Source organism: Eretmochelys imbricata, chromosome 28, assembly GCF_965152235.1.
Source record: "Eretmochelys imbricata isolate rEreImb1 chromosome 28, rEreImb1.hap1, whole genome shotgun sequence".
Taxonomy (NCBI): domain Eukaryota; kingdom Metazoa; phylum Chordata; order Testudines; family Cheloniidae; genus Eretmochelys; species Eretmochelys imbricata.
Window position 1 is genome coordinate 2,333,910 of NC_135599.1, and position 27,649 is coordinate 2,361,558.

Below are 27,649 nucleotides of genomic sequence, written 5' to 3' on the forward strand. Positions count from 1 at the left end.
AAGCCTGACCTTAAAAACTTCTAAGGAAGGCGATTCCACCACCTCCCTAGGAAATGCATTCCAGTGTTTCACCACCCTCCTAGTGAAAAAGTTTTTCCTAATATCCAACCTAAACCTCCCCCACTGAAACTTGAGACCATTACTCCTTCTCCTGCCATCTTCTGCCACTGAGAATAGTCTAGAACCATCCTCTTTGGAACCCCCTTTCAGGTAGTTGAAAGCAGCTATCAAATCCCACCTCATTCTTCCCTTCTGCATACTAAACAATCCCAGTTCCCTCAGCCTCTCCTCATAACTCATGTGTTCCAGATCCCTAATAATTTTTGTTGCCCTTCGCTGGACTCTCTCCAATTTATCCACATCCTTCTTGTAGTGTGGGGCCCAAAACTGGACACAGTACTCCAGATGAGGCCTCACCAATGTCCAATAGAGGGGAACGATCACATCCCTCCATCTGCTGGCTATGCCCCTACTTATACATCCCAAAATGCCATTGGCCTTCTTGGCAACAAGGGCACGCTGTTGACTCATATCCAGCTTCTCGTCCACTGTCACCCCTAGGTCCATTTCCGCAGAACTGCTGCCTAGCCATTCGGTCCCTAGTCTGTAGCGGTGCATTGGATTCTTCCATCCTAAGTGCAGAACCCTGCACTTATCCTTGTTGAACCTCATCAGATTTCTTGTGGCCCAATCCTCCAATTTGTCTAGGTCCCTCTGTATCCTATCCCTACCTGCCACCATATCTACCACTCCTCCTAGTTTAGTATCATCCGCGAATTTGCTGAGAGTGCAATCCACACCATCCTCCAGATCATTTCTGAAGATATTGAACAAAACCGGCTCCAGGACCGACCCTTGGGGTACTCCACTTGATACCAGCTGCCAAATAGACATGGAGCCATTGATCACTACCTGTTGAGCCCGACAATCTAGCCAACTTTCTACCCACCTTATAGTGCAATCATCCAGCCCATACTGCTTTAACTTGCTGACAAGAATACTGTGGGAGACCGTGTCGAAAGCTTTGCTAAAGATGCTGGGAGTTCTCGTTCCCTGAGAACTGGCCTGGCTCCCTTCTCAACAGCAAACAAATCAATTCCACATCCCCTTCCCGGATAAATCAGCCTGGAGCCAAGGGCAGCATGGGATGATTCCCTTTACTTCCCACCGAGGCATGAGACAACCCAGGGCAATACTAGAAGAGCTGATGGAACTGACGTGGGGAAATCAGTCTTTAATAACAGGCAGCTCAAGTTTAAGCTAAGTGTTTTTACCAATTTTTACAACATTAAATAACCCTTCAATCATGGTGTCACCATCCATAAAATTGCTTCAGCTTTGTAGTCTACCAAGTGCAAAACTAAACATCTCTTCAAATCCAAGGGCATGGAGATCAGTCAGTGTTCAGAGTCATCCCACGTGAAAGAACCATATTGTGGTTCAGACCGGCCCCATCATGTGGCCATCACCTTTCCCTCCTCTACCTTAAAAGTTTTAGTATTTTACATCAAAACTTTCTTCCCTCAAGAGAGACCTGGGAACCAGGGCTGCCAGCCAGACAAACACCTTTCAGAGGAGGCATCCCTCTCCCTGTCAAAAAATGATCTCCCTCCTTCAGTTTAGTGACAGCCTGAATTGTTCCTTGTCCCGGAAGAGCTGGAGGATTGAAAGCAGCAACATCAAACCCTTGTGTAGCTCGCAGGAATGAACACAAACACTCCCTTGTGTCTGAAGAGATGTTTAGTTTTTACCCTTGGTAAACGACAGGACTAAAGGGAAAGGCGGTGGCACAAGATATAGAGTGAAACACGACACAATCATCACAGGTTTCAGAGTAACAGCTGAACTTTGTGACTTTGTCCTTACCCATAACTATTTTACATTTGGGGACAATGTATACCTTCAGATCAGCGGCACTGCTATGGGTACCCGCATGGCCCCACAGTACGCCAACATTTTTATGGCTGATTTAGAACAACGCTTCCTCAGCTCTCATCCCCTAACGCCACTACTCTACTTGTGCTATATTGATGACATCTTCATCATCTGGACCCATGGAAAAGAAGCCCTTGAGGATCTCCACCATGATTTCAACAATTTCCATCCCACCATCAACCTCAGTCTGGTCCAGTCCACAAAAGAGATCCACTTCCTGGACACTACAGTGCTAATAAACGATGGTCATATAAACACCACCCTATACCGGAAACCTACTGACCGCTATTCCTACCTACATGCCTCCAGCTTTCACCCTGACCACACCACACGATCCATGGTCTACAGCCAAGCTCTGCGATACAACCGCATTTGCTCCAACCCCTCAGACAGAGACAGACACCTACAAGATTTCTATCAAGCATTCTTACACCTACAATACCCAACTGCGGAAGTAAAGAAACAGATTGATAGAGCCAGAAGAGTTCCTGGAAGTCACCTACTACAGGACAGGCCTAAAAAAGAAAATAACAGAACGCCACTAGCCGTCACCTTCAGCCCCCAACTAAAACCGCTCCTGAAGGATGACCCAACACTCTCACAAATCTTGGGAGACAGGCCAGTCCTTGCCTACAGACAGCCCCCCAACCTGAAGCAAATACTCACCAGCAACCACATACCACACAACAGAACCACTAACCCAGGAACCTATCCTTGCAACAAAGCCTGTTGCCAACTGTGCCCACATATCTATTCAGGGGACACCATCACAGGGCCTAAGAACATCAGCCACACTATCAGAGGCTCCTTCACCTGCACATCCACCAATGTGATATATGCCATCATGTGCCAGCAATGCCCCTCTGCCATGTACATTGGTCAAACTGGACAGTCTCTACGTAAAAGAGTAAATGGACACAAATCAGATGTCAAGAATTATAACATTCATAAACCAGTCGGAAAACACTTCAATCTCTCTGGTCACACGATTACAGACATTAAAATCGCTATTTTACAACAAAAAAACTTCAAATCCAAACTCGAGCGAGAAACTGCTGAATTGGAATTAATTTGCAAATTGGATACAATTAACTTAGGCTTGACTAGAGACTGGGAGTGGCTTCGTCATTATGCAAGGTAGCCTATTTCCCCTTGTTTTTTCCTACCCCCCCCTCAGACATTCTTGTTAAACCCTGGATTTGCGCTGGAAATGGCCCACCTTGATTATCATACACAATGTAAGGAGAGTGGTCGCTTTGGATAAGCTATTACCATCAGGAGAGTGAGTTTTTGTGTGTGGGGGGGTGAGAAAACCTGGATTTGTGTTGGAAATGGCCCACCTTGATTATCATACACATTGTAAGGAGAGTGGTCACTTTAGATAAGCTATTACCAGCAAGAGAGTGAGTTTTTGTGTTTGTGTGGGTGGGGGGGCGGGGCTGAGAAAACCTGGATTTGTGCTGGAAATGGCCCAACTTAATTATCATACACATTGTAAGGAGAGTGATCACTTTAGATAAGCTATTACCAGCAGGAGAGTGGGGTTGGAGGAGGTATTTTTTTATGCTTTGTGTGTATATAAGATCTTCTAAACTTTCCACAGTATGCATCCGATGAAGTGAGCTGTAGATCACGAAAGCTTATGCTCAGATAAATTGGTTAGTCTCTAAGGTGCCACAAGTACTCCTTTTCTTTTTACAATCATCACAGTTATGCCCATAGTGATTGCAAAATTTTTTCTATACTTATTATCATCAGTGTATTATTTTCTCTGGAATCTAGACCATGACTATACCTTGACCAAGAAATTTGGACCTTGATAAAATAATCGACTACCCCTGGTTAAGGCCATGGACTTGACACCCACCCGGGTGTCCCTACACAGGTAGCAGTACTAACAACAAAGGCTGCCTTTTAGCCATAGTTTTTAATCAGGGCAAGAAATTGATACAAACCCGTTAAATCATTTCTCAGCCCGAGTCCTTCACCCACATTCCTTTGGGCATTGGGCCGCCACGTGAATGTTTTATTTCCCTCCTCAATTTCACACAGAAACACAATTTCCTTTGCACAGATCCATGAACAGTTTCCACGGTATGTATCTGATGAAGTGAGCTGTAGCTCACGAAAGCTCATGCTCAAATAAATTGGTTAGTCTCTAAGGTGCCACAAGTACTCCTTTTCTTTTTGCGAATACAGACTAACACGGCTGTTACTCTGAAACCAGTAAAACCTCCCTGTGTCTCTTGTCTGAGCCAGGGCATTCAATTCCTTTGAAACCTTCTCTCTTGCAATGGCAGTGGTCAGACAGAGGGGATGTAGCTACCTGCATCCCTGACAGTGCCCCACAGAAATCCTGACCCCTGCTATTGAAGCGATGTGCTGGAGATTTGAATAGGAAAGGGACTGTCTGACTTGTCGAAGTGGGGAATGAACAACAATCTATTGCAAAGTCATAACCACAAACATACTCCGATCATGCTCCAGCCGGAAGAGAAATGGGCAGAAATTCTCTCTGTTTCGCCATGGACACACTTGTGCTGGGGAAGCTGGTCTGAGCAAGCAATTTGAACGGATAATTCTGTGAGAACAGAATCATAGTGTAGCTAAGCAGCTGTCCATCAAATAGTTGTGGCCGAGTGGTTAAGGTGATGGATTTAAAATCCCTTGTGGGGGTCCCCCCCACGCAGGTTCAAATCCTGTCAACTACAGAAACGTTAGCGTGTTGTCTTGCTGTTGTTTTTGTGTGTGAGCATCCACAGTGCGAACCGGAGCCAGCTCTGGCCTCGCTCCATCTACATGTGAGACTGCTATAGCACTTAGGTGTATTTTTATCACTTAACTAGTTACAGGGATATAAAAATGAATAATCAAAACCACAGTCCACCTGTGTATGGGCCTGCTCTCACTAGGATAGTCGGAGACCCTGTTCTTAGGCTAAGCTCTTTGGCTAAGCAGCAGGGGCAGCCATAAGCTGGGAAGCGTACGGTCACATTGTCACATCCCAAACCAGACACACTGAAATAAGGTGGTATTGAGCGGTTAGGAAGAAGATCCTGTCCAGAGAGTGCCCATCACCACTAGATAAAGGAACGGATCTTAAGATGGTTAAAGAAAACGTAGTTTGCCAGCATCCTGTCTGGCAAGAAATCACTTATCAATGGTTGTGGTTGTGAAACCCTCATTTCTGTATGTTTTATCTTTATGCCCCCCAGTTTTCTATTGTTAATCTGTCTGGTTCGCGAATTGTTTCTCTCTGCTGTATAATTAATTTGGTAGACGTAAGTTAATTAAGGTAGTGGGATATAGTTGGTTAGAGAATTATGTTACAGTATGTTAGGATTGGTGAGTTAAATTTCAGTAAAATGATTGGTTAAGGTATAGCTGAGAATATTATTATATAAACTGGGGTCAAACAGGAAGTGGAGGGGAAATTGGAATCATGCTTGCTAAGGGGGGAACGGGAAACAGGGAAAGAGACAAGGCTCTGCGGCGTCAGAGCTGGGAAGGGGGATACAGGGTAAATGCTCTGTGGCATGAGACCTTGGAAGGGAAAACTGGGGAACAGACTCTGTTGGCGTATAGAGATAAGCCCAACTGGTGTGAAGGGCTCCGAAATATGATTGCTTGGAAACTAACCCCAATAAACATTGCATTGTCTGTGCTTTGGACTTCTGGCCTTTTGCTGCTTGCCCGAAAAGAACCTGGGAAGCGGGAGGGTTGAGGGAAAGCTCTTTAACATGGACCATAGTGTGTCCATAGTGTGTCACGGCATGTTGTTGGCCAAGTGATCACAGCACCTGGAGGGGTTTTGCTACTTGTCACTAGCACAGTATTGTAAGAGGCAGCCCAGATTCAACAGCCGTGACTGCAAGATGAGTTACAGCAACCTGTACGTTGTTTCCATGTTCATCCGATGCCTCCTTTCAACACTTGTCAGCAAAAAGACCTGTTCCTTTTGCAAGCATGGGTATGGCTAGTCAAAGGTGGGTTTCTCTGTTAACAAAAAGGATTGACCAAAAGGTGACAAGAGGAGGCACGTTCAGCAAGGCAGCACTGGATGCTGGATCCTGAATTTGCTCTTTATCCAGCAGGTTTATTGGCAAGCTCTGCCACAGTGCCACTCTCTGGGACTTCTCCCGTAACTGCTCCATCTTTCATCAACAATAAAATGAAAGGTGAAAGGACAGTAATTCTCCATTTCCTGCAAGCCCTACAGGGAACCCTCTAGAAGGGTCTCTGTGCATAGACATTTCTAGTGAATTGCATGGGCATGGGACACAGGCTGTGGTGTCATAGCAATTGCAGTCAAAGCAACCTCCTTCCCAACACCAATAGCCTTTTCATCAACTCCAGGCTGGTGATTTGATTCTCTCCAACGCTCCTCTGCAAAGAAGCCTTTTCCTTAGGAAGCAATTACTTACATTGCCAAGGGAGGTCTCTTCTGTTTCCTAGGAAGACAGAGGAAAACATGAGCAGAGGAGACAAAAGCTGTACAACAAGGCACTACTGGGAGTTGAACCCAGGATCTCCTGTTTACAAGACAGGTGCTGTAACCTACTAAGCCATGGTGCCTTCCTCGACTATTTATTTGCAACTGTTCCCCTTGATGGTCCAAGACAACACCTTCCTATGCCAAAGTACAGACGTTCCCCATTTCCCACAAAACTTGCAGACCTTGAGTGGGCTGGCTTTCTGTGCATGGAAAGCCACAGCTGAGTTGACAGAAGGCTTCTAACATGCACTTCTCCCACAAGCTGCTGTGATCCTAGAGTGTTGAGTGCTCTGGGTTTCAGTCACAGCAACTTCAATTCAACTCTGAGTCATGGTAACTTTCCATCAGCTCCAGACTTACCATTTGCCACTTTCCAAGGCTTCGCCACAAGGAAGCTCTCTCCGTCCTGAACGAGCACTTACAAGGATTGTGCTGTGAGGTCTTTTCTTTTTATGAGAAGAGATACAAAAAGAGGAGCCTAGCAGACAAGCCAGGTTCAGCAAGGAAGAACTGGCAGGCCAAGCCATGATCTCCTGGTTCGTAGGAAGGCTCTTCAGCCAGCTCTTCCCAAAGATTATTATCTGGAGGCCACTTCCCACAGAGAATGATTATGGTTACAGACCCATCCTGAAATTAGAGCAGGATATTTTCAAGCTTTATCTCATCATAAAGTAACATAATTCAAACATGGCATCACAGAGGGGAAAGCAGTCCTTCATTTCATATTTATTGCTACTGATCTCACTGACAAACTTCCTTTTCTCGGTGCTGCTTTGAGCACTTCAGGGAGTTTTTCCTCTTCTCCCTTCCAGCTGTGGTTATGGGACTGCAGCAGCTCCCCAGGTGGCCAACTTTCTTCTTTTGCTTACATCCTTCACTTCTTTGGATGAAGCTGTGTGTGCCACCAGCTTACTTCATAGCTGAGACCTCAGGTACAAGCAGCTAGTTACAAAGGCTAAATTCCCGTTGCCATCAGTGGGAGGTTATCCTGGGCTGCCAGGGCTGCAGGATGTGGCCCATGATCAGTCAAGGTGCTATAGCAGCTGCACTCTTATGTGGTGAGTCCGGCAGCCTATTACCAAACTGCTCTGCCATCGCCTGCAGGGTGGCCGCACTGGCCAAGAATCTGGCAGAAGAGAGACCCAGGAGGAGAGAAGGAAAATGTCCTCAGCAGTCACAGCCGGCAGGAGCAGCAAAGGCTGAGTATCAGACACACTTTTTCACCAGGACAATAAATGTGTACAACCTCCTGATATGTTCTCAGTTTACTCCCCCTGCCAAGGAAACCCTATTCTGCTCTATTACGCTGTCATGGGATGAAAGGGGAGGTCCTCTCATGGATCAATAACTGGTTAAAAGGTAGGAATAAATGGTCAGTTTTCAAAATGGAGAAAGGTAAATAGTGGTGTCCCCCAGGGGGTCAGTACTGGGATCAGTACTCTTCAACATATTCAGAAATGATCTGGAAAAAGGGAGTAAACAGTGAGGGGGCAAAATTTGCAGATGATCCAAAATTACTCAAAGTCCAAAGCAGAATGCAAAGAGTTACAAAAAAACCTCACAAAACGGCGTGAAAGGGCAACAAAATGGCAGAGGAAACTCAATGTTGATAAATGCAAAGTCATGCACATTGGAAACCGTAATCCCAATTATACATATAAAATGATGAGGTCTAAAATAGCTGTTGCCACTCAAGAGAGGGATCTTGGAGTCACGGTGGATAGTTCTCTGAAAACATCCACTCAATGTGCAGCGGCCGTCAAAAAAGGAAAGAGAATCTTGGGAATCATTAAGAAAGGGATAGATAGTAAGACAGAAAAGATCATATTGCCTCTATATAAATCCATGGTACACCTACATCTTGAATACTGCATGCAGATGTGGTTGTCCCACCTCAAAGACATATGGGATTGGAAAAAGTTCAGAAAAGGGCAACAAAAATGATTAGGGGTATGGAGCATCTGCCATAGGAGGAGAGATTAATAAGACTGGGACTTTTTAGCTTGGAAAAAAGACGACCAAGCGGGGATATTCTAGAGGTCTATAAAATCATGACTGGTGTGAGTAAGTAAATAAGGCAGTGTTATTGACTCCCTCTCCTAAGACAAGAACTAGGGGCCACCAAATGAAATTAATAGGCAGCACGTTTAAAACAAACAAAAAGAAGTATTTTTTCACACAACCCACAGTCTACATGTGGAACTCCTTGCCAAAGGATATTGTGAAGGCCAAGACTATAACAAGGTTCAAAAAATGAACCAGATATATTCATGGAGGATAGGCCTACCAATGGGTATTAGCCAAGATGGATAGGGATGGTGTTCTTTCTCTCTGTTTGCCAGGAGCTGTGAATGGGCTACAAGGGATAGATCACTTGATGATTACATGTTCTCTTCATTCTTTCTGAAGCACTTGACATTGGCCACTATGGGAAGACAGGATACTGGGCTATTGGGACCTTTGGTCTGACCCAGTATGGCTGTTCTTACGTCCTTATGGTCCTATGCTCCTTTCATATATATTCCTGGGATTCTGCCTTACAATGTGTCCCTGAGATCTCACTCAAAATGCCCCAGACAGGCAAACACTCTGGGATCCTGTAGCCTCTGCCACCCATGTTGTACCTTGTCGCTCATCACTAACCCTTTATGCTGCTCCTTTCTATAGACTGTGAAAAGGGGAGAGGCAGTGCAGGAGCCTTCTGGGGATGCAGATCCAACACTTTGGGAGAGACAGATTGTTTGAGGCATCAGATTGCTGTAAGCCAGGGGCAGGCAACCTGTGGCTCCGGAACCACGTGCGGCTCTTCAGAAGTTAATATGCGGCTCCTTCTATAGGTGCTGACTCCGGGGTGGAGCTACAGATGCCAACTTTCCAATGTGCCGGGGGTGCTCACTGCTCAACCTCTGGCTCTTCCATAGGCCCTGCCTCCACTCCAACCCTTCCAGCCCACTCCCCTGAGCCTGCCGTGCCCTCGCTCCTCTCCCCTCCGCCCAGAGCCTCCTGCATGCCACGAAACAGCTGATCGGGCGGTGCGGGGAGGGAGGAGGAGACATTGATCGGCGGGGCACTCGGTGGGCGGGAGGCAGTGAGAGCTGGGGGAGTGGAGTTGATGCAGGGCTGCTGACATATTACTGTGGCTCTTTGGCAATGTACACTGCTGAATTCTGGCTCCTTCTCAGGCTCAGGTTGCCCACCCCTGCTCTAAACCATGCAGCCTCCCCCTAAAACAGGGGCTTGTTCCAGCCCTGAGTCTGGGCTACTGGCATCCCTCCCACAGGGCAGGGTGCCCACAGATTACAGCCTGAAAATAGGTATGTGAAACTAACTCCTGTTCTCCCTGACAGGCTTCCCCTAGATCAAAAGGCACACCAGGCAAGAAGCGTCTGCGGTGCCCCCCCTCACATGTTAAACTTCTGAATATTTTATTTTTATTGCATTTGCAACTCATTTCATGATTTTGATGCAGAATTTGTATGCATTATTTTCTCTGTCATATAAGGTAATATATTTGCAGGCTAGGATCTGTACATCTGTTTTTATTCATGCCAGAAATAATCAAATACAAAAGTTTATTTCCTTGAAGGATATAGAATTTTTTTTTTAATTTTAACAGTAACTGAAATGTACTAAGATCTAGAAATTGAATGGCGACCAACACAGGGTGGACCAGTCTTAACTAGTGTTACAGTGAGAAACAGCGTTTGACTGTTAACCCGAGTCCTTTAGTTCAAAGGTCACTTTCTCGACTTTGTCCTCATGAACTGAAGCGCAGCATTAGAGAGATCCAAAGACTGGCCAATGGCATTTTCAAGTGATAAAATAACAAGTGATGTCGGTCTCTCATTGGCCATCATAGACTGAACATATGTTTTAATGATCCTGAGCTTCAAGGCGAGGGTAGCTCTGTCCACCTCCTTCCTCTGTGCTGCTGGGCACCAAGTCCCTGGTGGCCAGTAGGTAAAGCCGGGAATACAGTTTGGGGTGCCAAGTGGCAGCAGGATTCTTGCCAGCAGGGTTCAGCTGCCCAACTTCCTCCCAGTGCCGCTAGGCCCCAGTCGCCTTCAGCCACTAAGTAACCCAGGAACTAAGACAGGAATGGGGTGAGAAAGCAAGTCAAGCTGAGCAAGGCAGGCAAAAATTCATCTTGCCTTCGTGGGCCACTCACAGTGAGGTTCTTTTTGTGTGCCATGGCTGACAAAAACATCCCAGACAGAGAAACAGCAGGCCAAACAGAAACCTAGTAACTCTCAAAGTAGCTCAGCCAGGAGCGCATTAGACTGAAGATTTAAAGGTCCCTGCTTCAATCCCAGGCTTTGGCATGTTGTTTTGTCCCTTTGTGTGCAGGGGTGGGCTGTTTTCTGGAAGTGCAGCGGTGCCTTTACCCACCATGAGTCCCTCATTTCGGGCTCTGCAGCAGGAAAAGACAGCGTGGGCTTGTGCACCCAGGTGGCCCACCTGAGCTTTCTTTCTTCTCTTGCTCTTTCTCATCAAGGGGAAGAAAAAGAAGCTCTCCTTCAAGCTGGAGTCACAAGGGAGACATAAAGACGACTTCCTGAGTGCCGGCTCCAGTCCTTTGCTCTCCCAGCTGACCTACCGAAGGGCTGCCGCCACTTTCTCCAGGTCTGCCCATCAGTGTGTGCCAGGGTGAGAGCCAGCCAAGTGGATGGAATTTGAAGGGAGGGGCAGAGCTCTGTGACAGAGTTTCTGTAGTGTAGTGGTTATCACGTTTGCCTCACACGCAAAAGGCCCCTGGTTCGAAACCAGGCAGAAACATGATGGCTTACTTTTTCTAGCTTCCAGCAAGGCGCTCCTACTTCTACCACTGGCCTGTCCCTGGGGTAACCCCGACCCCCGCAGGACAGAGGGTGGTGAAATGAGCTGAGAAATCTAGAGGGTCTGGGCCAGTCACCTTTTGGAGCCTTGTGGCTTGGTCTCGTCTGCCCTTGGTCGTTGGGCTATGGAGGCCGGCTCTTCCGGCTGCCCTCCTTTGCGTGACTTGCCAAAAGAGGGAGTGAGACAGGAATAGGACAAAAGAGGAAAGTCATGCTGAGGAAGACAGGGCAGAACCTAAGTGTCTCAGTGGGGTTAGCAGAGCGTCACCGTTCGTTCTACCAAAGCCAGGGGTGGTGCGGTTGGCTGCTGGGAGGTAGAATCCTGTGCCTGCCTCTTGGCATCCCAGGGATGGCTACTTGTAGCCCAGAAAAAGAAGCAGGGTTCTAGGTGGAAGGAAAAGAAGCAATGGTTAAGCCGAGTGGGATCCTTTCTCATCAAGATAGTGTGCTGTGATGGGCCTGGGAATTGCCTGTGAGCAGTGGGTGGACATGTTCCAGTGAGAACCGCTGCTCCTTTCTGGCCTTCACTGCTGTGCCAGTATACAGGGTGAATAAGCCTGGAGTTTTTTGAGCAGATGGTGTCGTTTCTTCTGGTAATCCTCAGTGGGATCAGAGGATAATGGCTTGTAGAATGTGGAGTTAGAGAGCTGCCTAGCAGCCTCTTGTTCATATTCCAACTTAGTCGTGATGACGACAGCACATCCTTTGTTAGCCTTTTTTAGTATGATGTCAGAGTTGTTCCAGAGGCTGTTGATTTCTATTTTGTGTATAGAGGAAGGTTTGAATGTGTAACAGGTACGTTTGGTAAAGCTTAGCTATTTTATGTTTGTAACAGGCTCTTGCCCACCTCCAGCAGAGTTTTCAATCACCTACTATGGCAACTTACCAAATGTCATGCAAACTAGTCCATTCCTCCCCATAGTCAATCTCTGACCAGAATGTTAGAATGAGGCAGAGAACTGGGAAAGTATCACAATAGGAATACATTAAAAAGTGGGATTAATCAAAGATGGGATGCAGACAGAGCCTGTTCTCTAGCTGGTGAAGTGACAGGGACACACTCCCACTCGTGCTGGTTCTGAAATAACAAGAGAAGCAGGTCAAAGAGAATGAGCTCATGTGGGAGCTCTAGGCAGCTGCCTTGTCAATGCATCACACACCTGGGAGGTGTTACACAAAACACAGCACTTCCCCTCTGGAAGAGAAACCCTTCCCCCCGCTGCCACCACTTCATGATACTATCCATGGGGCTGTTTGTTCTGCAGGACTTTGATCTCTCTGGGTGGTCCATGGTGAATCATAAAAGAGCCATTGGGGAGCAGGAGTCATCCCAATAGAAATCTCTTCAGTTCTTTCTCAGTGCACCTTCTTAGCCCTGGCTTTGGGTGCTTCGAAGTTGGCTCTCCAGTCTTGATGTTAGGTGCGATCTTGACCACCTTCTAGGGCTTGGCAGATAACACCTTTTGAGGGCTTTTCTCTGCCTTTTTGGTCCCCCCTGCAGTCACCGCATTCTGACGATTATTCCTAGACATGGGCGTGGTGGTCTTCCTGGGGATCTTGGCAGCTTTAGCCAGCGTCTTGGTGGCTATATTCCTGCTCAGAACCACTGTCTTCTTCTCATGCCATGTCCTTGTCCTAGCTGCTGGTTGAATGTGAAGGAGCCAAGGTTCTGGTGACTTTAGCCTGCACCAACTTGCCTTTGCTCATCAGACTCCTGAACCCCAACTGGATGTGGTTCTTCTTCTTCTGCACAGCATAGCTGTTAGGGGGCTTATTCCTTCCCCCACTTCCTTCCCTGGTCCTTCTCGCATGAACAGAGAGCAACAATACCCAAAGTCCAAAGGTGCAAACAATTCGATGTTTATTGGGGTGAACTTCGAGCATGCAGGATTCCAGTTTCCTTCCTTAGTGTCCCCCTTCCCAGCTCTGACACCACCGAGCCTTACACCTGTGTCCCTGTTCCCATTTCCCCCTTTAGCTAAATATGATTCCAATTTCCCCACCCGGGAGTTCGGCTTAGCTGTACCTCAACCAATCATTTTCCTGAAATTTAACTAACCAATCCTAACATATTGTCAGATGATTATTTAACCAATTATATCCCACCACCTTAATTAGTTTACACCCAGCAAAATTAATTATACAGCAGACAGAAACAATCACAGAACTAGACAGAGATGATAGAGACAAACAATAGGGAAATGGGGACTACAGTGATAGAACAAAGACAGAAATGAGGATTTCACAACCCAGCTATTGATAAGTGAGTTCTTGCCAGACAGGATGCTATCAAACTAAGTTTCCTTTTATATCTTCTAGGCACTTCCGTTTCTCTGGAGGCGATAGGCATTATCAGGACAGGATTGTATTACTATCAGCCCAATAGCACCTGGTTTCAATGTGACTAGGTTGGAATGTGAGGAGGTGACCTTTCACTTCCCAGCTTATGGCTGCCTCTGCTGCTTAGCCAAAGGCCTTAGCCCTAAGCACAGGGGCCTCAGACTGTCACAGTAAGAGAAGGCCCTTACACCGGCAGACAGTGATTTTGATTCTTTCTTTAATACCACTAGAACAAGCCAAGTGATAAGAATACACCTAAATTCTTAGAGTACAGGCCTTTACAGACAGGCCTGAATATCTATATCCTAACAATAGCCCCTGGAGAACAGGGATCTGCAAATGTGTATTCATATTATACCTTTGTTTAATTTATGAAAACATAAACTAGACACAGAGGACTGGAATGATTTCAGTTGATAGCCAGGTTTGCTACGTTTTTATGCATTTGCACAGTGAAACATTGAGGGTTTACATTCATTTCAAGAATCCTCATACAGTGGAATTCATGAACATAATGGAGAATGGAAATGAAAATGTTTTCCTTTTTTTTAAAAAAAAGCGCTTATAAGAGGGCACTTGAATTTGAACCACAGACCACTTGATTTGCAGTCAAACACTACCACTGAGCTATACCCCCATAACAACAGTGGGCTGGAGTCATGATCTCCAGGACTTTGAAGGACAGACCCTGCTTCAGGGAGCTCCTTTTCTACTCCCAGACCACAGGTGCTTTTAATAATGGGGTTTGATTAAACTTCATAAATGTGGTAAACACCACAACTTGCACACCCAATGACCCAGCTTCTCCCACTGACATTGCTCCCACCTCCTGGGGAAGTGAATTAACTACACTGACAGGAAAACTCTCTCGCATGGTAAGGAAAAGTTAGCACATGTGACTCCATTTTGGTTTGGGACCCACCATTGTGTAAAAGCAAGCACATCATTCACCAGAAGGAGTGTTCCTTAGATACTGCATTCCTGTGAAAATCCTCCTCCTTGTCTCCAGCCTGCCTTGACTGCCGGTATCTGTTCTTTGTCTGTCCCTAACTCCCTATCTCCTGGCCTTTGATGTGAGGCCTCCCATTCTGATAATAAAAGTTACTGATGCATGCTTTAGGACCATGCTGTGTAATTAACATACTACTTAGCACGAGGAATGCACCAAGCAGGTATAGGTGGTAGATAAGAAAAGGGTCTGTTTATTGGCTAAGGTTTCTGATGCACGAGGGCAACATGCTTTGATAAAAAGTATATAACCTTTGTATAATCTGTATTTGGGGTCCCCTCCTGGCTAGCAGGGGGGCGCCACAGTCAAGCGTAATAACCTTGGTGTTTTTTGGGAACTCTGCAGTTGTGGACTTTGTTTATGTGCCTCAGCCTAGATTTGAACTGTGCGTGTCCAACCAGGTGTAATTCGTAGCATTGGTGTGCATGTCCTATCAGGTGTAATTTGTAACACCCATCAGCACAGAGCAGTGGTTTTCAAACTGTGGGACAAGATCCCAAGGTGGGTCGTGACCCTGTTTTAATGGGGTCACCAGGGCTGGCGTTAGACTTGCTGGGGCTTGGGTCTGAAGCCAAAGGGCTGATTACCCGCCACCCAGAGCTGAATCCCTTAAGCTTTGCTTTTGCCCTCCCCCCAGTGGGGCAGGGCTTGGGCTTCAGCTTTAGCTCCCCCCAGCCCAGTGTGGAGGGGCTTGGTGTTTGGTCCCCCTTCCCGGGGTTATGTAGTAAGTTTCTTTGGCAGCAGGGGGTTGCAATGAAATGAAGTTTGAGAAACCCTGGCACACAGCATCTTCATTACCGAGCTGCAGCGGTGTAGATTTGTCCTTTGAAATGTAGATTTGTCCTTGGCCTGAGAGGAAGACAAGACTTGGCTCCCTGGGTGCTCAGGCACTGAAAGACACCATGCCATGAAGACACCACACACCAGCCTTCCCTAGTTGGCAAGAACCAAACCTCCACGGAAAGACCCCCATGGTTTCCTAGGCCAGCTCCCTAAGCACTCAGCCACAACCACTTAATACAGGGGCTTTTCTACACTATGGTTCTGTTCTCATTGAAAGGTCATTTCCAATTGTTTGGTCAGACCAGCTTACCCAGCACACTCACTGCTGTGCAGTTCTGTAAGTGTGGCCATGGCTGAACAGCGAGAATTTCTGCCCATTTCCCTACTGGCTAGAGTGTGTTTGTGGTAAATGATTTTGCTGTAGATTGTTCACTCCCTGCTTTGATAATTCAGACAGTCCCTTTTCTTCTTGTATCTCCAATAGCAGGGGTGGGTTTTCTTTGGGTCACTGAGATTTTTTGGGGAGTTGGTGGCTCCTTTCTTTCCTCACCCTGGAGTAAACCCTAGCTTTTTATTCCATCGGTCATGTTTCATGGAATAACAGCAGCAGCATGAAGAAAGAGGAGAGGGAATATCTCACTGTCAGGGCTGAAGGTGGCCACGTCCCCTCTGTCTGACAGTTGCCATTGCAGGAGAGAAGGTTTCAAAGCAATTGAATGCCCTCGCTCAGACTAGAGACACAGAAAGGTTTGGTGTTCATGGATCTGTGCAAAGGAAATTGTGTCTCTGGGTGAAACTGAGGAGGGAAGTGAAATGCCCACGTGGTGATGCAATGCCCTACGGCATGACTGGAGTGGACTCACCTGGGATTGACATGACACTTCTTTCTGTCAAGTAGTGAGAAATGTGACATTAATTCAGATGCGGAATTGAGGCTTCTTTAGCTCCTTGTAAAAACTTGAACTTGATTTCCCAGAAGGGAGAGAGGGAAAGCCTGGAGCTCCCTTTAATCCCAGTCTGAAATACAAGGGAGAATTCTGGAACTGAAGGAATGGGAAAAAATGGAGAGGAAAGAGAGAGCGAAAACACCTCTTTTCTCTTCTTCCCCCTCCCAGCAAGAAATGTTATCAATGGGGAAACTCCTCCCCAGGACCAGCCTTAGGGAAAATGGCACCCTGGGCAAAACTTGTACTTTGGCACACCCATTGCCCCAGGCCCCTGTGGGCTCCCCACTCCCCCTTTGCCCCTAGTTCCTGCACTCCCAACCCTTGCACCTCCTTCACCCCTAACCCCTGCCCCCTCCTGTGCCCTAACCCCTACACTGTATCCCCTTTGCTCTTAATTCCCATACTCCCCTCCTTCACCCATAATTGCTGCACCCATGTGGGGAAACTGACCTGTGTGCATGGGGAAGCTGGCATTCCTGCGTTCTTCTCTCTGGAATGCTGCTCTTCCAGGCACCCCTAGGGGCTGCGGGGGTTGAAGGGGGGTGAGAAGTGACTTCAGAGCTCATTGCACCCAGGTCACTTTCCTCCCCTGGGCTGTATAAGAGGAGGCCAGAGAGAAGCAGCTTCTGATGCTCGCCTCTGAGCACAGCCCAGGAGGAGAAAGTGACCAGGATGCATGGAACACTTCGTGTTGCTCCTCACTCCCCCGCAACCCTCTATGGGGCCACGGAGGAACATTGTGGGAGGGGTTGAGCTGGGAAGAAGCAGGGAGAAATCTGGGAGCCCCCACCAGGAAGCAGTTTCTGACACTACGCTGGCAGAATGCACAGCCTCCCCAAAGCTGTGTTGCCAAGGGGGCAGTGGCGGATTGACACATGGGCTAATGGGGCCCATGATTAGGGCCCCTGGCCAAATTAGGCCCCCTGGAAAAGTCTCCCCTATGTCAGCCCCAGGGTTGGAGGTGCTCTCGCTCCCTGCTATGGCCGGGGGACTGCAGCCAGGGCACACAGCTTCTCTGGTCTCAGGGCCACGGGGGGGGGGGGTTAAGAAGCGAGCAGGGTGGGGCAGTGGGGGAAGGGGTGGAACAGAGATAATGTAGTTGTTGGGGCCCTGGGTGGAGGGCATGAAGAGGGTGGGGCTTCAGGCAGTACGGGGGGCAGGGCCATGGTACCAGTGCCAGGGTCCCTGCACTTCTTCTACCTTTCCCTGGGCTTTGGCATCACTAGTCTCTGCTCAGCGAGTTGGGTCAGTGGTCCCCAAAATGTGGGGTATGCCTCCTAGGGAGGCAAAGAGGAATGTTCATGGGGGCACCTCAGGGCCTGAGCCAGCCCCCATGGAGGGCAGGGAGGGAGCACCACTCAGCTCCACTCTGCCCCTGCTCTTCAGATTCGTGATGTGACGGAGAGACTGCCGAGACTCATCAAACCCTCGGATAGCTACCCCTTCCTGCTTCTCCACGTGGGCACCAATGATACTGACAAGAATGACCTTGAGCGGATCACTGCGGACTACGTGGCTCTGGAAAGAAGGATAAAGGAGTTTGAGGCTCAAGTGATCTTCTCGTCCATCCTCCCTGTGGAAGGAAAAGGCCCGGGTAGAGACCGTCGAATCGTGGAAGTCAACGAATGGCTAAGCAGGTGGTGTCGGAGAGAAGGCTTTGGATTCTTTGACCATGGGATGATGCTCCATGAAGGAACTGGGCAGAGACGGGTGCTGGGCAGAGACGGGCTCCACCTAACGAAGAGAGGGAAGACCATCTTTGAGAGCAGGCTGGCTAACCTAGTGAGGAGGGCTTTAAACTAGGTTCAACGGGGGAAGGAGACCAAAGCCCTGAGGTAAGTGGGCAAGTGGGATACAAGGAGGAAGCACAGGCAGGAACGTCTGTGAGGGGAGGGCTTCTACCTCATACTGAGAATGAGGGGCGATCAGAAGGTTATCTAAAGTACATATATGCAAATGCACAAAGCCTTAGAAATGAGCAGGGAGAACTGGAGGTCCTGGTGATGTTAAGGAATTATGACGTCATTGGAATAACAGAGACTTGGTGGGATAACTCACATGACTGGAGTACTGTCATGGATGGTTATAAACTGTTCAGGAAGGACAGGCAGGGCAGAAAAGGTGGAGGAGTAGCACTGTATGTAAGGGAGCAGTACGACTGCTCAGAGGTCCGGTACGAAACTGCAAAAAACCTGAGTGTATCTGGATTAAGTTTAGAAGTGTGAGCAACAAGGGTGATGTCATGGTGGGAGTCTGCTGTAGACCACCAGACCAGGGGATGAGGTGGACGAGGCTTTCTTCCAGCAACTCGCAGAAGCTACTAGATCGCACGCCCTGGTTCTCATGGGCGACTTTAATCATCCTGATATCTGCTGGGAGAGCAATACAGCGGTGCACAGATAATCCAGGAAGTTTTTGGAAAGCGTAGGGGACAATTTACTGGTGCAAGTGCTGGAGGAGCCAACTAGGGGGGGAGCTTTTCTTGACCTGCTACTCACAAACCAGGAAGAATTAGTAGGGGAAGCAAAAGTGGATGGGAATCTGGGAGGCACTGACCATGAGTTGGTCGAGTTCAGGATCCTGACACAGGGAAGAAAGGTAAGCAGCAGAATAAGGACCCTGGACTTCAGGAAAGCAGACTTCGACTCCCTCAGGGAACTGATGGGTAGGATCCCCTGGGGGAATAACATGAGGGGGAAAGGAGTCCAAGAGAGCTGGCTGTATTTCAAGGAATCCCTATTGAGGTTACAGGGACAAACCATCTTGATGTGTCGAAAGAATAATAAATATGGCAGGCGATCAGCTTGGCTTAACGATGAAATCCTTGCGGATCTTAAACGTAAAAAAGAAGCTTACAAGAAGTGGAAGATTGGACAGATGACCAGGGAAGAGTATTAAAATATTGCTCGGGCATGTAGGAATGAAATCAGGAGGGCCAAATCACACCTGGAGCTGCAGCTAGCAAGAGATGTTAAGAGTAACAAGAAGGGTTTCTTCAGGTATGTTAGCAACAAGAAGAAAGCCAAGGAAAGTGTGGGCCCCTTACTGAATGAGGGAGGCAACCTAGTGACAGAGGATGTGGAAAAAGCTAATGTACTCAATGCTTTCTTTGCCTCTGTCTTCACGAACAAGGTCAGCTCCCAGACTGCTGCGCTGGGCAACACAGCATGGGGAGTAGGTGGCCAGCCATCTGTGGAGAAAGAGGTGGTTAGGGACTAGTTAGAAAAGCTGGACGTGCATAAGTCCATGGGGCCAGACCAGTTGCATCCGAGAGTGCTGAAGGAATTGGCGGCTGTGATTGCAGAGCCATTGGCCATTATCTTTGAAAACTCGTGGCGAACGGGGGAAGTCCCGGATGACTGGAAAAAGGCTAATGTAGTGCCAATCTTTAAAAAGGGAAGAAGGAGGATCCTGGGAACTCCGGGCCAGTGAGCCTCACCTCAGTCCCCAGAAAAATCATGGAGCAGGTCCTCAAGTAATCTATCCTGAAACACTTACACGAGAGGAAAGTGATCAGGAACAGTCAGCATGGATTCACCAAGGGAAGGTCATGCCTGACTAATCTAATCACCTTCTATGATGAGATTACTGGTTCTGTGGATGAAGGGCAAGCAGTGATGGATTGTTTCTTGATTTTAGCAAAGCTTTAGACACGGTCTCCCACAGTATTCTTGTCAGCAATTTAAAGAAGTATGGGCTGGATGAATGCACTATAAGGTGGGTAGAAAGTTGGCTAGATTGTCGGGCTCAACGGGTAGTGATCAATGGCTTCATGTCTAGTTGGCAGCCGGTATCAAGTGGAGTGCCCCAAGGGTCGGTCCTGGGGCCGGTTGTGTTCAATATCTTCATAAATGATCTGGAGGATGGTGTGGATTGCACTCTCAGCAAATTTGCTGATGATACTAAACTAGGAGGAGTGGTAGATACGGTGGCAGGTAGGGATAGGATACAGAGGGACCTAGACAAATTGGAGGATTGGGCCAAAGGACATCTGATGAGGTTCAACAAGGATAAATGCAGGGTCCTGCACTTAGGATGGAAGAACCCAATGCACCGCTACAGACTAGGGACCGAATGGCTAGGCAGCAGTTCTGCGGAAAAGGACCTAGGAGTGACAGTGGACGAGAAGCTGGATATGAGTCAACAGTGTGCCCTTGTTTCCAAGAAGGCCAATGGCATTTTGGGATGTATAAGTAGGGGCATAGCGAGCAGATCGAGGGATGTGATCGTTCCCCTCCATTCCACATTGGTGAGGCCTCATCTGGAGTACTGTGTCCAGTTTTGGGCCCACACTACAAGAAGGATGTGGATAAATTGGAGAGAGTCCAGCGAAGGGCAATAAAGATGATTAGGGGACTGGAACACATGACTTATGAGGAGAGGCTGAGGGAACTGGGATTGTTTAGTCTGCAGAAGAGAAGAATGAGGGGGGATTTCATAACTGCTTTCAACTACCTAAGAGGTGGTTCCAAAGAGGATGGTTCTAGACTATTCTCAGTGGTAGAAGAGGACAGGACAAGGAGTAATGGTCTCAAGTTGCAGTGGGGGAGGTTTAGGTTGGATAGTAGGAAAAACTTTTTCACTAGGAGGGTGGTGAAACACTGGAATGCGTTACCTAGGGAGGTGGTAGAATCTCCTTCCTTAGAGGTTTTTAAGGTCAGGTTTGACAAAGCCCTGGCTGGAATTATTTAATTGGAGATTGGTCCTGCTTTGAGCAGGGGGTTGGACTAGATGACCTCCTGAGGTCCCTTCCAACCCTGATATTCTATTCCCCAACCCCACCCTCAGCCTGGGCCCCTGGCTTCTGGCCCAGCCTCGTCACCCTTACCGCCGTCCACACCCCACTTCCCAGGAAACAAGAGCCCCACTCCCAGCCCTGGTTCTCGACTGCAGCTTCCGAGGGGCCGCAGACACGGATAAGAGGGCACAAGTTTGGGGACCACTGGTTTAGGTGAAGTCCTCAATCACTTCTATGCAGTCCAATGAAAAGTATTCCTCACCCATCTAGCCCCTCCATCAGGATGGACGAGGTATGTTCTGCTGCCCTTCACTCATACAGGAAGGATAATAACATTTCATTTCACTGAATGCTAAAGTGATTTGTAACCTGACACCAGCCAAAACGGGTCATTCTGGCAAAGCGGCTCCATCAAGCTGTGTACCTAGGCAGAGTAGGCGTGTCTATGCAAACAGTCTGTTCCTGAAGTCTTTCCTCCCAGCTCCTCACTAGATGTGAGGGGGGAGCTCATTCAGACCCTGCTTAGGCTTAGTATTTAAAAACCCCTTATTGGCCCTATCTCTGCTGGCCTTAGATTTCTCCTCCTGTCTTTTGTCTGACAGCTCAGATGAGGTGGCCGAGTGGTTAAGGTGATGGAATGCTTATCCACTGTGCTCTGCACGCGTGGGTTCGAATCCCATCCTCATCGAAGGCGTTTAGTCTTCTCTCTTCCTTTACAAACAACCATATCCCCCTTTGGCACAATGACAGACCAAACCATGGTGCTTCCTGCAAACAAAAACCTTCTCAGGAACTGAGATCCCCCGCTTAAAATGAAATGTGGTGCTGAAAGAATTGTCTAGCTCTCTATATCTTATCTCAAAAGGTAACATCCTCATAACCTCCCCCAAACACCCTGGGACCTCCCCAAATTATTAAAATGCCCCCTTCCACAGCAAGGCTACGACAGTGACCCACAGCTAGAGTGTCCAGGCCAAGCTGTTCTGAAGGAGGCAACTCAAACATTTTCTCTCTGCTTCCCTTGGCAAGGTCTGACTGGGAAAACAAAATCTCCCAAATTGAAAATTTTCTTCTGAAAAACCAATACTAGTCTCTTTGGGGACTTTGATTTGAGTGAATTATTATTATTCTCTTCTGATCTCTGAATTATTTCAGTTCAGTCTTTGTCCTCCTGATGTGTTTCCAGGTGTTGAGTTGTGGGGGAGCGAGGCCAAGTCATGATGTCTCTTCCCCTCTTTCATAGTTTCTTCCAACTTTCTAGAAAGCTCCTTTGCTAGGATTTGGGGGTTGGACTAGATGACCTTCAGGGGTCCCTTCCAACCCTGATATTCTATGATTCTATGATTTGAGTCAAGCAGTGTCCATTGTCTCTGTGCTATCTTGGAGAAGTCTGCATTATACACGGTTCCTGGGATAGACCTTGCGAGTGTGGATACCTTTAATGGGCCAGCAGCGAGCCGAGCTTTTCCATTGTCACACCTGAAAGGCTGGTGGTGGGCACTTCCCAACCTCAGAACATATTTCAATAACGCACCCAGAGGAAAACTTCATCACTTCCCAGACAAAAAGGATAGCACACACGATCCAACCAGGTATTAACGTTCAACAGATCACAACTTCTACAATGATACCTCACAAGACACATGTTGTACAAACGATATCATCATCATATGACAGTGGTAACAATGGGGCTTCCTCCTGACACAATTGTTGTCTTCTACCTGAGAAACGGCCTCATTTCTATCGTTTCTATGATTTAAACTCTCCAGTAACATTACAAAACCAACTGCTTAGTATTTTATGGTAGAAGTTGGAGGGAATTCAAAGATCCTCCAAAGCTGTGCATTCAGGCCACCTAGTTGGGTAAATTCCATGCTCCTTATCCAGAAGAGACTTGACATGGCTTGAGGGGAGGCAGGCTTAGCTGTTCAATATACAGGTGGAGGGAGAAGGGCATAGTACATTGACAATGTAGAACGTGAGACTCATAATTGGTGGTTTTGAGTCATAAGTGGGTGCCCTACCTACTCTGGTTGTGTGCTCTGAGAGTCATCTCCTTGCTTTCCATTTAAGGTCAGGGTGGGATATTATAACAAAGTGTTCTGGCAAAAATTTTTCCCTGGCCTACTCAGTGAACCCTTTGCTGAGAAACTTTCCATGTATTTGACTGCATGTCGGTTTCCTATATTGTTGGATGAGGCCCAAGGTGCTGGAAGGGAAATGTCCATGGAAAACTCAGATATTCCTGTTCTCCGAAAAAAAGGCAGGTATTAGTTAGACACCATTGCTTCTAGTATTCCTGTGGAATCCAAGGCTAGCTGAAGAATTTCTGTCTATACTAGAAAGAATCATTCCATTGTAAATACAAATGAAATGAGATCTGCAGCTCGAGTCAGTGCCCTTTAAAAATATTTGCTAAGAAAAAAGCCATTCTCTCCCTTGTTGATAAGGACAAGGAGCCCTCTTTTGCTCCCAATTTCAAATGCGCAATGAATGGAGATTTTTGTTGAAAAACTTTCATTGCCCTGTGGGAATCGAACCCACGACTCGGCTGTTAAAACACCAGAGCCCACCACTTAAAGGATCAGGTAGGGCCATTTCTTTCTGACAACCAGCTTTGGCTTTTTCAGGCTCCTACTTCGCCAATCTCAGACGCTGCTCCAGTCTCCACTGCCCTGAAGGGACAAGAACAGAGAGTGAAGGATCCCCTGTGCTCAGTGTCACAAACCGAGCCCCCAAAATGGACGACATCGTGTCACAACCTCAATTTATGCTTCCAGTTCCTACATCAGCATCACAGGAGCAAAACAAAGAAATCACCAGAGGAGCAATTTTCCTCTGCTTTCATTGACCCCAGTGCACTCCTCTCCGCTTCTTCTTCTGTTTATAATCTGGAGCCTCTGTCAGGGGAAAAAATCATTGAGCTGAAAGTATTTCTGGGATAGAAACCCAGAGAGGGGAGTTGACGCCACCTGATGGGAGGCTGATTCATTTTCACAGGTCTAATGGTTTTAGCTGCCCCTTAGTGTAGCTCTCATTTTGTCAGCGCTGCGCTCTCAGGAAGATGACAAAGTGCTGAACCCTGCTCCCTTTGGGCCACTGGGAGCATGGGGATTGCACACCAGTTGCAAGCCCTTCTGCCCTCTCCTTGTCCTGCTCGGCTACCCCAGACTCTTTCCCACAAATGGTTTCATCAGATGCTGGAGGGGCCTAAGGACCTACAGGTTTCCCTCACCCACCTCATAAGGCAAACTGTGATTCCCTTCTCTGACCTTCCTGGGGCCACATATTCTTTGAGAAGCTTCTCCGCAGGAGGTCTGATGTCCTGCAAAAATGTGTGTGTGGCTTGGGGGGAACCTACTTGTCTACCCCATCTCTGGGCGCTGAGAAGCTTTTGCTGACTCTCCCCCACTATGTGAGTCAAAGAGCATCTCCCCATGGTGGGAGAACACTAAATTCCCCCCTCCCGTGCTTGTTTCTCTGACCAGCTGGTAAATCAACCCCAGCTCTCTGATGTAGAAACCAGCATCTAACCAGCCTTGTAATAGCCCCTGCTTGCTAGCTGGAGAGTGAAGGAATGAAGACAGAAGGCAAATGTCAGAAAAGGAATCTCAACTCACACTGTGACTGTGCCTTTTGAAGAAGTGCTACAGACAGCCTGGCTAGCTCAGTTGTTAGAACATGAGACTCTTAGTCTCAGGGTCATGGGTTTGAGCCCCTTGTTGGGTGCTTGATCTTACTACCTTAAGAGTACTTTTTTGTTTATATGGTGAGCCCAAAATGAAATGCACTTTCTTGCCTCTCAACAATCTTATGCAGGAAATGTCTCTTCCTCTTAGCTTAGATAGCACAGGAAGAGAGAACAAACTGACATTTCCACATATTCAAGGGATACCATCATAGGACCAAACCACATCAGCCACACAATCAGGGACTTGTTCACTTGCACATCTACCAACATGGTCATAGAATATCAGGGTTGGAAGGGACCTCAGGGAGGTCATCTAGCCCACCCCCCTGCTCAAAGCAGGACCCATCCCCAATTTTGGCCCCAGATCCCTATATGGCACCCTCAAGAAGTGAACTCACAACCCTGGGTTTAGCAGGCCAATGCTCAAACCCTGACTTATCCCTCCCCCTGAGAGATACCATCATGTGCCAGCAATGCCCCTCTGCCATGTACATTGGACAAACCAGACAGTCTCGATGCAAAAGAGTAAATGGACACAAATCAGACATCAAAAATTGTAACATTAAAAAACCAGTAGGAGAGCACTTCAATCTCCCAGGACACTCAATAACAGACTTAAAAGTGGCCATTTTTAACCAAAAAACCCTTCAAAAACAGAGTTCAATGAGAAACTGCAGAACTGGAATTAATTTGCAAACTTTACATCATCAACTTAGGCCTGAATAAAGACTGGGAGTGGCCAAGTCACTACAAAAAATAATTTTCCCTCTGTTGATACTCACACCTCCTTGTCAACCATTGGAAATGGGCCACATCCACCCTAACTGAATTGGACTCGTTAGCATTGACCCCCCTCCACACACACTCTGTAAGGTACCTCCCATCTTTTCATGTGCTGTGTATTTATACCTGCCTATGGTATGTTCCACTCCATACATCTGATGAAGTGGGTTATAGCCCACAAAATTTTATGCCCAAATAAATTTGCTAGTCTTTAAGGTGCCACAAGGACTCCTTGTTGTTTTTAAAAATATTAATGGCGCAGTAAGGAAATTAGTATCTCAGAGCTTGTGGTAACATCGTTTGAAGAAGAACAAGAGGTTGATGTGAAAAAGGGCTAAGGAAATAATGGTATTTCAAAAGGGAAAAGTGTGTTGTGTGTGTTGAAAGGCTGGCTTAGAAATTTCCAATTGTTATTTTCTGATCCATCCCAGCCTTCAGCAGCTAGACTTCAGGAATGGAAGAGGCTACTGATCCTTCTCTCCAGCTGCTTAATTCTGAAGACTAGTCTATGGAGCTGGGTGAATAGTTTTTGGATGAATATTTTATTTACTGAAATATTTTGGTGGACCAAAAATGATTTTTTTAAATTTTGTTTCACCAAGACAACTGAAAAAAATTTATCTTGGGTCAAGCTGGATGATTATTAATTAGTATTATTATTATATAGGTTAGGCTAGCTAGCAAGCAAGGAAATAAATGATTTGCACAGCTCTACTTGTATGAAAGGTCCACAATCGGAACATGCCTAGGCTCTGTTCTGAGGCCGTTTGAGTTTCACGTAGTATCCAAAACCCATCTGAGCATGATGAAGTACCAGTTGAGGGAACAACAAGTGAAGATATGTGTTGAAAAGCTTCATTTCCTGGCTGGAAATCAAACTCAGGTCTCGGTGGTGAAAGCACTGAAATTTAACCACTAGATTAGACCACCAGGGAGGGTGGTTTTTTATCACCTGTACTAGGCTTTCGCCAACTGCTCTGACTAATTTTGGAACCTGGTCCGTTCTCAATTTCCCTGAGGGGACAAGAACAGAGGGTGAAGGATCCACTGTGCTCAGGGTCACAAACTGAGCCAAACCAAAGACATTGACACAAACTCAAATGATGCTTCAGCTTCCTCCACCAGGATCACAAGAACAACACAAACAAACCCCAAGAAGTACACTCCTTGTCTGTTTCATTTAGGCCCATCGCAACCCTCTCTGCTTCTTCTTCCTCCTACCTAGAGGCTCTTCCAGGAAAACACATGGAGCCAATCCTAACTCTATCCTAGAAGCCCAGGGAGGGGTTTTGATAGCACCTCACACGAGCTGATAGGAGGTTCCGTGTAATGGGGCCCTTAGCTTTGCCTGCTCCCTAGCCTTGCTCTCTCAAGGCTCTTAGGCAGGAATTGTCTCCTCCTGTCTCTGAGCTTTAGTGGAACAGAAAGAGAGGACAAATTGACATTGCCATCATCCTCCGAGAGTGAGAGAGAATTTTCTCCTCTTCTATTCTAGCCTAGCTAAGAGAGGGAAACATAACCCTTCAGGGGCTCACTGTCCCCTTCAGCGATCTGTAGCTTCTCTATTTCTTCCTACATTGGTGCCAGCTCTGCATTGGGCATATAAGTACTTCCGTGTCAGATCCTTCCCAGCCCTCTTTATTGTCACAGAGACTGTTTCAGGCTGCGGATAGAGTCAGCTCTCTGTCTATCGACTGGGTCACACTGTATCCATTCCTTGTATATTTCTGTAACTCCTCGTTACTGCATTTGTGATGATTTATAAAAACCGGACAGAGAGTAAAATGAGATGGCATTAAAACTTAAAAAAAAAAAAAAAAAAAGTCCTGTCCTCAATGTATAATATTGGAAATTGTTTTGTTTTCTGTTTCTTTTATATCAATTTACTGTGCTAAAAAAATCAAGGGAACAGGAAGGAAATTTGTAGCTCAGAGCTTGTGTTAACATGGTTTGAAGATGAGCAAGTTGTTGAGTGTTAAAAAATATTATGGGAAAAATATTATTTAGAAAGGGAAAACTGATGTTGTATACCCAGCAGCTGTGAAGTTATCCTTATAGCGATCCATTTAATGGCTTGGAGCCAATCCCCCACA

At 47.0% G+C, this 27,649-nt stretch overlaps 4 non-coding genes across 4 annotated transcripts; 3 read left to right on the top strand and 1 right to left on the bottom strand.

The window, feature by feature from the left end:
- Positions 1 to 4,560: 4,560 nt before the first annotated feature.
- TRNAL-UAA (transfer RNA leucine (anticodon UAA)) lies at positions 4,561 to 4,646 on the top strand. The gene has a single exon. It is a non-coding gene; the product is annotated as a tRNA-Leu (tRNA).
- Positions 4,647 to 6,436: 1,790 nt separating this feature from the next.
- On the bottom strand, positions 6,437 to 6,510 carry TRNAT-UGU (transfer RNA threonine (anticodon UGU)). The gene has a single exon. It is a non-coding gene; the product is annotated as a tRNA-Thr (tRNA).
- Positions 6,511 to 11,133: 4,623 nt separating this feature from the next.
- Positions 11,134 to 11,206, top strand: TRNAV-CAC (transfer RNA valine (anticodon CAC)). Its single transcript has one exon. It is a non-coding gene; the product is annotated as a tRNA-Val (tRNA).
- A 10,482-nt stretch (positions 11,207 to 21,688) lies between these two features.
- TRNAS-GCU (transfer RNA serine (anticodon GCU)) lies at positions 21,689 to 21,770 on the top strand. The gene has a single exon. It is a non-coding gene; the product is annotated as a tRNA-Ser (tRNA).
- Positions 21,771 to 27,649: the final 5,879 nt, after the last annotated feature.